Genomic DNA, 12,378 nt, shown 5'->3' with positions numbered 1-12,378 from the left:
GTTGAGGAAGCAGTGGGAAGATCCCTGTGGGCACTTTTTGTTCCCAGGGAAGCCATTTGTGACTTTGTCTTGCAGAGGCCCTTGGGGAAAGCTGCCAGTAGAACTGGGGAAAAATCACCGGGAGAAGGAAACTTCCGGCTTAACTTCATAACAATTTCCACTGAACGCAAAGTTTCCTGTACAGAATCTGGGGGAAGGGCAGATGGGGATTGCAGATAGGAGAAAGCTTGAAACCTGAACTGCTTGCTTTCTCAGCAAAGGAGGCTTATAGCCTTGGGCAAGTTCTCAGCCCTGCTCAATTGCTGCCTAGAAATAATCTCAGTGCTACTGGGCACGTAGTAAGACTGGCCTTTCTGAGTGCGGGGAATCTGGGTGAGGCCTGTCACTGCCAGCTTTCCCTCACTTCCCTGGCCACCTGTACTATACCATAATCCCTTTGAGAACTTAATTCAATTATCTGGAGAACCGCATCCCCAACTCCCACAATGTCTGCAACAAGCCCTGCCCAAAGTGAGTCTGAGCTCAGACACATATAACCCTGTTCCCACCTGATGGTCTTTCCAGACCTGCCCTGGTAGCTGAAGACAAAGGACATAATCTCTGGGAGCTCAGTGGCTCAACCCATCACATAAGAACCACAAATATTTATCCAAGTGAACGTAGAGCAAGCTTGTATCCTCCCTATACTACTGCAGCTGATGCTCTCTTGAACGAGCTACCTTCTGGCTGCAGGCCAACCAACACAAAACTAGCATGCTAAACAAAATTACAACCAAGGACCCTCACAGAGTCCAGTTTACTCCTCTGCTACCTCCACTGGAGCAGGTGCTGGTATCCATGGCTGAGAGACCTCAAGATGGATCACATCACAGAACTCTTTGCAGACACTCCCCAGTACCAGCCAGAGCCTGGTAATGCCCCATAAGAGAAATAACAATCACTGCAGTTTGACTCCCAGGCAGCCCTAGGGAAGGGGGAGAGCATCACATCATTGGGGCACCCTGTGGGACAAAAGAATCTGAACAGCATTCCTTGAGCCCCAGATCTTCCCTCTGACATAGTCTCTTCAAATGAGAAGGAACTAGAAAAACAAGTCTGGTAATATGACAAAACATACTAGCTCACCAGCAATGGATCCAAACTGAGACAGAAACTCTGAATTGCTAGAAAAAGAATTTGAAAGGTTGATTATTAAGCTACTCAAGGAGGCACCAGAGGAAGGTGACATCCAACTTAAAGAAAAAAAAATGATACAGGATATGAATGAAAAAATCTCCAGAAAAGTAGATGGCATAAATAAAAACAATCACAAATTTTGGAAATGAAGGGCACATGTAGAGAAATGGAAAGTCTCAACAACAGAATTGAACAAGTAGAAGAAAGAATTTCAAAGCTCAAAGACCCGGCTTACAAACAAACAAACTCTGACAAAGACAAAGTAAAAAAGAATTAAAGAAATGAACAAAGCCTCCACGAAGGTTGAGATTGTGTTAAATGACCAAACCTAAGAATAATTGGTGTTCCTAAGGAAGAAGAGAAATCTAAAAGTTTGGACAACATATTTGATGGAATAATTGAGGAAAACTTCCCTGGCCTTGCTAGTGATCCAAATACAAAGAAGCTCAAAGAACACCTGGGAAATTTATTGCAAAAAGATCATCACCTAAGCACATAGTCATCATGTTATCTAAAGCCAAGATGAAGGAAAAAATCTTCAGAGTTGTGAGGCAAAAGCATGATGTAACCTCTAAAGAAAAACCTATCCGATTAACAGCAGATTTCTCAGCAGTAACCCTACAGTCAAAAAAGAGATTGGGGTCCTATATTTAGCCTCTTTAAACAAGGCAATTATCAGCCAAGAATTTTGTTTCTAGTGAAACTAAGCTTCATAAATGAGGGAGAGATATGGTCTTTCCAAGACAAACAAATGCTGAGAGAATTAGCCATTACCAAGTCAGTACTAAAAGAACTGGTAAAGGAGCTCTAAATTATGAAAGAAATTCTCAAAATACATCAAAATAGAACCTCCTTAAATCATAAATATCACAGGACCTATGAAACAATAACACAATGAAAAAAAAAAGCAAGGTATTCAGGCAACAAATAGCAAAATGAATAGAACTATACTTCACATCTCAATACTAACATTACATGTAAATGACCTAAATGCTCCACTTAAAAGATACAGAATAGTAGAATGAATAAGAATTCACCAACCAAGTATCTGTTATCTTCAAGAGACTCAGAATAACTAACACAGAACTGACATAAACTTAAGGCAAGGAATGGGAAAAGACATTCCATGCAAATGGACACCAATGGTGAGGAGGAGTAGCTATTCTTATATTAGACAAAATAGACTTTAAAGAAACGACACTTAAAAAAGACAAAGAGGGACATTTTATAATGATAAAAGGACTAGTCTAACAGGAAAATATCACAATTCTAAATATATATGCACCTAACACTAGAGCTCCTAAATTTGTAACACAATTACTACTTAGGTCTCTAAGATGTTAGATGGACAGCAACACAATAAAAGGGGGAATTTCAATACTCCACTGACAGCACTAAACATGTCATCAAGACAGAAAGTCAACAAAGAAACAATGGACTTAAACTATACCCTAGAGCAAATGGACTTAATAGATTTTTACAGAACATTCCACCCAACATCTGCAGAATATAACATTCTATTCATCAGCACATGGAACATTCTCCAAAAAAGACCGTATGATAGGCCACTAAACAAGTCTCAATAGATTAAAAAAATCAAAATTATAAAAAATACTCTTTCAGACCACAGTGGAATAAAATTAGAAATCAACTCCAAAAGAAACCCTCAAAACCATGCAAATGCATGGCAATTAAATAACCTGCTCCTGAATGATCATTGGGTCAACAATAAAATCAAGATGGAAATTAAAAAATTCTTTTAACTGAATAATAACAGTGACACACCTATGGGATACAGCAAAGACAGTGCTAAAAGGAAAGTTTATAGCATTAAATACGTATATCAAAAGGTCTGAAAAAGCACAAATAGACAATCTAAGGTCACATCTCAAGGAACTAGAGAAACAAGAACAAGCCAAACTCAAACCCAGCAGAAGAAAAGAAATAACCAAGATCAGAGCAGAACTACATGAAACTGAAACAAACAAACAAAAATTACAAAAGATAAATGCAAAAAAATCCCTGAATATTTGAAAAGATGAACAAAATGGATAAACTATTGTGAGATTAACTGAATAGAAACCTAGAAAACCTAGTATAAACCAAGTACAACTAGAAAACCTAGAAGACATGGATAAATTCCTGGAAATATACGATCCACTGAGATTAAACCAAGAATAAATAGAAACTTTGAACAGGTCTATAACAAGCAGTGAGATTGAAATGGTCATAAAAACTACCAAAAAAAAAAAAAAGTCCCAGACCAGACTGATTCACAGCTGAATTCTATGAGACATTCAAAGAATAATTGATAACAATCCTATTGACACTATTCCAGAAGATAATGAAAGAGGGAATCTTCCCTAAGTTAGTCTATAAAGCCAGTATCACTCTAACACCAACCAGGAAAGGACATAACAAAAAAAAAAAAATAAAACTACAGATTAATATCCCTAATGAACATAGATACAAAAATCATCAACAAAATACTAGATAACTGAATTTAACAGCATTTTGAAAAGATAATCCACCATGATCAAATCAGTTTCATACCAGAGATTCAGAGATGGTTTAACCTATACAAGTCAATAAATGTGATACACCACATAAACAGAATTGAAAACAAAAATTACATGATCATCTCAATAGACACAGAAAAAGCATTTGACAAAATGCAGCATCCCTTTATGATTAAAACCCTCAGCAAAATTGTCATAGAAGGGGCATTTCTTAGGGTAATAAAAGCCATCTATGACAAACTCACAGCCAATGTTATACTGAACAGGGAAAAGTTGCAAGTATTCTCCATGAGAACTGGAACAAGACAAGGACGCCCACTCTTACCTCTTCTATTCAACATAGTACTGGAAATCCTAAGCAATCAGACAAGAGAAGGAAATAAAGGGCATCCAGATTAGTAAAGAGGAAGTCTAACTGTCACTGTTTGCTGATGATATGATTGTACAACTAGAAAATCCTAAAGACTCATCCCCAAATATCCTAGAACTGATAAATGAATTCATTAAAGTTTCAGGATACAAAATCTATGTACACAAATCAGTAGCACTGCTCTACACCAGTAGTGACCAAGCTGAGAATCAAATCGAGAACTCAACCCCTTTTAAAATAGCTGCAAAAACAAACAAACAAACAAAAAATGTAGAAATATGCCTAATCAAGCAGGTGAAGACCTCTACAAGGAAAACTACAAAACACTACTGAAAGAAATATTGATGACAGAAACATATGAAACCACATCCCATGCTCATGGATGGGTGGAATCACTATTATGAAAATGACATACTGTCAAAAGCTATCCACAAATTCAGTGCAGTTCCCATGAAATTCTTCACAGAACTAGAAGAAACAATCCTAAAATTTATATGGAACCAAAAAAGAGCCCATATAGCCAAAGCAAGACTAAGCAAAAGAACAAATCTGGAGACATCATACTATTGGACTTCAAACTATACTCTAACGCAATAGTACCAAACAATATGGTGCTGATATAAAATAGGCATATAGAATGGAACAGAATGAAGAACCCAGAAATAATGCCAAATGCTTATAGTCAACTGATCTTTGACAAAGCAAATAAAAATATAAAGTGGAAAAAGGACACCCTGTTCAACAAATGGTGTTGGGATAATTGGCAAGCACATGTAGAAGAATGAAACTGGATCTTCATCTCTCATCTTATACAAAAATCAACTCAAGATGGATCAAAGATTTATATCTAAGAGCGGAAACCATAAAAATTCTAGAAGATAACATTGAAAAAGCCCTTCTAGTCATTGACTTAAGCAAAGACCTCATGAGCAAGAACCCCAAAGCAAATGCAACAAAAGCAAAGTAAATAGATTGGATATAATTAAACTAAAAAGTTTCTGCACAGCAAAAATAATCAGCAGAGTAAAGAGATAACACACAGACTCAGAGAAAAATCTTTGTGAAATATGCATCCAACAAAGGACTAATATCCAGAATCTACAAGGAACTCAAACAAATCAGCAATAATAAAATAAAAAATTACATCAAAACATGGGCTAAGGACATCAATAGATAATTCTTAAAAGAATATGTACAAATGACCAATAAACATGAAAGGAAGCTCAACATCAATAATTATCAGGGAAATGCAAATCATAATCACAGTGTGATACCACCTTACCCCTGCAAGAATGGCCATATTAAAAAAATAAAAAAAAAAAAGATGGTGTGGATGTGGTGAAAAGAGAACAGTTTTACACTGCTGGTGGGAATGTTCACTAGTACAACCACTACAGAAAACTGTGTGAAGATTTCTTTCTTTCTTTCTTTCTTTTCATTATTATACTTTAAGTTCTGGGGTACATGTGCAGATTGTGCAGAATTGTTACATAGGTATACACATGCCATGGTGGTTTGCTGCATCCATCCTGCCGTCATCTACATTAGGTATTTCTCTTAATGTTATCCCTCCCCAATCCCCCCACCCCTGCTACTCCTCCCCTAGCCTCCCTACCACCAACAGGCCCTGGTGTGTGATGCTCCCCTCCCTGTATGTTCTCATTGTTCAACACCCACTTATGAGTGAGAACATATGATGTTAGGTTTGCTGTTCTTGTGTCAGTTTGCTGAGAATGATTGTTTCCAAATTCATCTATGTCCCTGCAAAGGATATGAACTCATCCTTTTTTATGGCTGCATAGTATTCCACAGTGTATGTGTGTCACATTTTCTTTATCCAGCCTATCATTGATGGGCATTTGGATTGGTTCCAAGTCTTTGCTATCGTAAACAGTGTGGCAATGAATATACATGTGCATGTGTCTTTATAATAGAATGATTTATAATCCTTTGGGTATATACCCAGTAAAGGGATTGCTGGGTTAAATGGTATTTCTATTTCTAAATCCTTGAGGAATCACCCCTCTGTCTTCCACAATGGTTGCATTAATTTACACTCCAACAAGAACTAAAAGTAGATCTATCATTTTATCCAGCAATTTCACTACTGGGTATCTACCCAGTGGAAAATAAGTCATTATATGAAAAAGATACTTGTATACACGTTTATAGTGGCAAAATTTGCAACTGCTAAAATATGGAACCCACCCAAATGCCCATCAGTCAATAAGTGGATAAAGAAAATGTGGTGTGTGTGTGTGTATATATATATATATGGTATATATACATGGTATATATGGTATATATTTAGATATATACCATACGTATATATACACATATATATGGTATAGTATGGTATGTATACATGGTATACACACACTCGCACACACACACACACGGAATACTACTCAGCCATAAAAAGGAATGAAATAATGGCATTCATAGCCACCTGGATAAAATTGGAGACCAGTAGTTTAAGTGAAGTAACTCAGGAATGGAAAACCAAACATTGTATATTCTCACTTATAAGTGGGAGTTAAGCTATGGGGATGCAAAGGCATACAAATGGTACAATGTACTTTTGGAACTCAGGGTGGAGAAAATGTGGGAGGTAAGTGAAGGATAAAAGACAATTTTTAGGGTAGAGTTTACACTGTTCAGGTGACACATGCACCAGAATCTCAGAAATCACTACTAAAGAACTTATCCATGTACCCAAACACTACCTACTCCTCCAAAACCTATAGAAATAAAAAGTAGGTGTATAGAAATCAGAATAATTATAAAACTTTCTGAAAATATAGAAATATTTGGCTGAAATGGGACTTGAGTGATGGAGATAAGTGGGCATGAAATCATGGCAGAATAAAAATACTTCAAGTCCTAAATATTAGTACTATTTTTATACTTAATTTTTCATGAGCAGATTTTAAAATTCAAGGGTTTATATCAGTTTAATAAAAATAGTAAAAATTTATTTGGTTTGTCAAATTACAAAAATGTTTCAATTATAGTTTTTTGAGGAATTAAAATTTCAAGTATAGGCAGATTATAGAGGAATGATAAAACTCAACTAAAAATATTAATGCTTTTAGGAAGAGTTTATTCTATCCCTTGGGAGGAAATATTTCAAGATTATACTAGAAACTTTTGTTGCCAAAAACCAAGTATGCTTTGAAATGCTGTCATGTAATGTTGACAGAATTCACCAGCCAACTTAAAAAGAGCTACCACTGGCCAACATGTGACTATTTGAGCATCAAACAGAAAATGAAAATTGCAAATGATTAAAAAAGCAGAGTCCAAAAGAAGCTGTAATTTATAATGATGCCGTATTAGTCCATTTTCACACAGCTGTATAGATACTACCTGAGACTGGGTAATTCATAAACAAAAGAGGTTCAATTGACTCACAGTTCCACATGACTGGGGAGGCCTCAGGAAATTTACAGACATGGTGGAAGGTGAAGGGGAAGCAAGGCACAGTCTTACATGGTGTCAGAAGGAAGAGGTGGGAGTGGAAGGGCCAGACACTTATCAAACAACCAGATCTCATGAGAGCTTCACTCACTATCAAGAGAACAGCAAGGGGGAAATTTGCCCCCATGATTTCATTACCTTCCACCAGGTCCCTCCCTTGAAATATGGGGATTACGATTTGGGTGGGGACACAAAACCCAACCATATCTGATGCTAAAAAGAAAATGGAATTCTATTTTCTTGTAATATAAATGGTACTGTATTCAGGTTAATTTCTTTAGAGAAAAATAACATTTCATCAATTTTCATTTTATACACATACACACACACATACATACACTCACACAAATATAATAGAAGCACCCTATCTATAGAAGGATCCTATCCATGTATACTCAGACTTCTAAACTTCTCTCTGAGTACCTTCAAAGAACTAAATAAAAATTTATCTACTAATGCTCCACACCCATCAACTAATTGCATCGGAGATTACTGAGAAGATTCTATGCCCATATTTTTATTCTTCTAATTTTTATCATATATTTATTCAAAACTTCTATTTGGATGAAATTCATTGTATTAGGTCAAGCAATTTATAATATTTATATGATTCCAAACAGTCACAATTTAATAAAAATCACCATAAAATTAATTATTTGACCAAATTATTTTTATTTACTTTGCTAGAACTTAAATTTATAAAGCCTGCCTTCTTAGAGAACTTTTTTATAATAAAATTCAGTGTTCTGTCATTTTCACTTGAGCATATTCAACAGGATTGTGTTCTAACATTGAAAGGACCCTAAAATAGTTTATAAAATGGTCCTTCAGCCTGGAACTTCAGAAAGAGTTATTGATTTTAGCACAATGCTTACCATAGTCTCTCAAAGTCTTAAAGAATACCTGTGGAATGAAGGAATCCTTAAGTGCTGGAGTGCAGAGAATGCTCTTTTACAATTGTGAGTGCTTTTTTGCATATAGCAGGGTATTTTGGAAATAGCATTCACTCTCACATATACATTCCAATGTGATGAATTTGTATTCCATTTTGTCTCTTTCATGAAAAACTGTCCATAGCTTGAGGTGAAAGGTAATGGTTGCAAACAAATGCAGCAGCCCATTACTATGGCTTCCTTCCATGTCTCCCATGTAAAATGTGCTCATTCTTGTAATCCCTTCTTCAGAAAGCTGTGAATCTAAGTACCCAGAACAGTTATATTTTTCCTCTTTTTCATCTAGAACAAACTAAGAAGTGTCAAGGGGATGGAAAAAAGTCCCTTCCCCAAGCAGCTCAGTGAATATACATTTCTTTTAAACTGTCGAACCTTTTTTGTTTTAGAAAACTTCTCATTGTTTAATGTCCATGATGATTACTTAGACTAGTTCATGAGCCACTGGACTTAACAGAACATGGATATTTCTTAAATTTGAAACAGACAAAGCACAGAAAGATCAATTTTGTCTCGTAGTCTTTGTTTACAATTTGTATTGGGTAGGACTTATTTATAATGCATCACATCTAGGCAGTGTTGCTGTTGCTTCTTATACAAAACAAAAGAGGAATGTTAAAGACTGCAAGATGATAGTCTCATTAAATTATTATGATGCTTTTATTTATACAAAGTTACGTAAAAATGACCTCATAGGTTTCGATCAGCTCTGTAATTCAATATCCCAAATGACTCAATTATTTTTCTTAAATACATGACATAAGAATTTTTAAATTATCACCTGAGAGATAATTATCACATGTATTTTTAGAAGGCAGAAGTTATATGCACTAATGGGTGGATCATGAATTGACATAAGTGTTAAGTTAGAGAAAAGAAGCACTGTATATTTTAATACTTGAAATGTGTGATCCTTAATGAATAGTATAATTTATGGGTTAATGCATGGGCTTTGGATTTTGGGCTGCCCTGTGCTGAGATCCTGGCTTCTTTGATTGCAGAGAAACAAATATTGCCTAACTTAAACAAAAATGAAAATTATTGGCAAACTTTTAAGGTATAACAAACTTGAAGATTGGAGAACCACTTCTTAAAATTGACAGAAACCAATAGTTTTGGGTGAGTCAAGAAAATAGGAACTAAAGAAAATTTCTCAACATAGAAAAAGTGAGATGTGGCTTCTGCTTCTGAAGGAATGGAATATCACCATTTTTAAAAAGCCTTGTCCCATTTCCTCAGGGGTTAAAGTTCCACCAATAGTATTTGACTAAATATTGTTCCCCAAATAGTCTAGTGGAAAGAAAGATCCTGTCCTTCAACTTCTGTAATGAAAGTTATCTATTTTGCCACCTATAAAATATTCTTAATGAGTGGCATGTGATTCTCTAAGAGGAAACTGGAGTGCTGCAAGAAAGGGATAATGGATGCTGGGGGCCAAAGAGCAACAAATATACATTATGCATGGCTACTTACTAGCAGCGTGATGATTGGCAAGTTACCTAACCTAAGCCTCAGTCTTCTTATCAATAAAATGGCAACAATAACAATTTATACTTTCTTGGATTATTGCATTAAATGAAATAATATATGGAAAATCTAAGGTTCATAGCAATCATACCATACATATAGGCTATTATGATTATGATTTTGTAGTTTCTATGGTCCTTTTGCAGATATTTGTTTATTAATTTCTCACAATATCCTGTTAGGTAACTGTAATAGATTATTATCCTTGTTTTATGGATAAGTAACATGGACTTAGGAGAAGATTCCCAAAACCTAAAGCCTGGTGTTCTCTCAAATCCCACATACTTTCTTTGGTGGAGTGCAGAATGTCACTGAAATATCATCACTTTGGGGAAAAAACAAAAAAAGCAACACTATGACATAGCATTGAGCAATAGTCAGAACTAGATAACATTCAGACAGAACTCTTATAGCGATAGGATGGTTTGCTCACTGCTCGACTGCAGGTTAATCCAGCTCTTGTGGATATTGACTGGAAGCGGGTGTTCTGATGAACACTCACAGGATGGTGTCAGTGTTGCAGTGCAATCCTGTGACCTTGAGGTTTTATCACAAACATAGCCAAGCTGATAAAACTGTGCTTTATATGTTCGTTGGCCTCATATATGTCTTCTTTTGAAAAGTGTTCATATCCTTTGCTCACACTTTTGGATGGGTTTGTTTTTTTCTTGTAAATCTGTTTTAGTTCTTTGTAGATTCTGGATATTAGCCCTTTGTCAGATGGGTAGATTGCAAAAATTTTTCCCATTCTGTTGGTTGCTGGTTCACTCTAATGATTGTTTCATTTGCTGTGCAGAAGCTCTGAAGTTTAATTAGATCCCATTTGTCTCTTTTGGCTTTTGTTGCCAATGCTTTGGTGTTTTAGTCATGAAGTCCTTGCTTATGCCTATATCCTGAATGGTTTTGCCCAGGTTTTCTTCTAGGGTTTTTATGGTGTTAGGTCTTATGTTTAAGTCTTTATCCATCTGGAGTTAGTTTTAGTGTAATATGTCAGGAAGGGGTCCAGTTTCTGCCAGTTAGGATGGCGATCATTAAAAAATCTGGAGACAACAGATCCTGGAGAAGGTGTGGAGAGAAGTAAGAACACTTTTACACTGTTGGTGGGAGTGTAAATTAGTTCAACTATTGTGGAAGACAGTGTGGCACTTCCTCAAGGACCTAGAAATAGAAATTCCATTTGACCCAGCAATCTTATTACTGGGCATATACCCAAAGGATTATAAATCGTTCTATTATAAAGACACACGCACACGTATGCTCATTGTGGCACTGTTTACAATAGCAAAGACCTGGAACCAGCCCAAATGCCCATCGATGATAGACTAGACAAGGAAAATGTGGCACATATACACCATGGAATACTATGTATGCAGCCATCAAAAATGATGAGTTTGCGTCCTTTGTAGGGACATGGATGAATCTGGAAACCATCGGTCTCAGCAAACTGACACAAGAACAGAAAATCAAACACCACATGTTCTCACTCATAGGTGGGTGTTGAACAATGAGAACACATGGATACAGGGAGGGGAGTATCACACACTGGGGTCTGTCCAGGGAGCCAGGGGAGGGACAGTGGGGGGTGGTGGGGAGGTTGGGGAGGGATAACATAGGGAGAAATGTCAGATATAGGTGATGGCGGGATGGAGGCAACAAACCACATTGCCATGTATGTACCTATGCAACAATCCTGCATGATCTGCACATGTACCCCAGAACCTAAAGTACAATAAAAGCAAACAAACACAAAACTGTGCTTTAAAAGTATAGTTTTGATACTTTTCACTTATTAACAAAATGTGAGAATACAGAAAAGCAGTCTGTCATATACTACAGAATTTTAAAAAGCAATCCACTGCTCTGTGTGTGGGCAGGTCTGGATTTGTTTTTAGATTGACACCTAGACACCCATTCATAAGAGTGGGACATACTGTTTAATAACAAGTATGTTTTCCTGTCCTGAGTTTTACTATCTTGCAACATGGCATCTCTGCCTTGGTGAATATTTACCCAGTCTAGGAAGCTGTTTTCAGAACCCAACAGAAGGCGTTCTCCAGCTTCCCACCTCTGGGGTCCATCTTCCTTTACTGATCTCTCTGGGACAAGAAAGCAGAACTATTCTTGTGGTCAACAAAGTCAGCCATCTCCAACTGTGCTTTTAGCAAGAAAGGGACCAGAAGGTTGGGAGAATTGACTGATTTCTTGTGGATCCTCCTGATTTTTTATGTTTCTTCCATGAAGAATCTGAAGTGAGATTTTGAAAACTGAACATGTTACTGATTTTCTTTTAAGAACTCTGGGCTGCCTGGTTCTTTAGCATTCTCCTCTAAACTCTTTGCTGCCTTGTATGTGAATT

The 12,378-nt window shown here is 36.5% G+C and overlaps 1 long non-coding RNA gene across 2 annotated transcripts in view; it reads left to right on the top strand.

The window, feature by feature from the left end:
• Positions 1-12,378, top strand: part of LOC128931626 (uncharacterized) — a 173,068-nt gene that overhangs the window by 110,367 nt on the left and 50,323 nt on the right. The window lies entirely within an intron of this gene.

This window comes from Callithrix jacchus, chromosome 3 (assembly GCF_049354715.1).
Source record: "Callithrix jacchus isolate 240 chromosome 3, calJac240_pri, whole genome shotgun sequence".
Lineage (NCBI taxonomy): Eukaryota > Metazoa > Chordata > Mammalia > Primates > Cebidae > Callithrix > Callithrix jacchus.
This window is presented reverse-complemented; position numbering and strand designations above follow the sequence as displayed.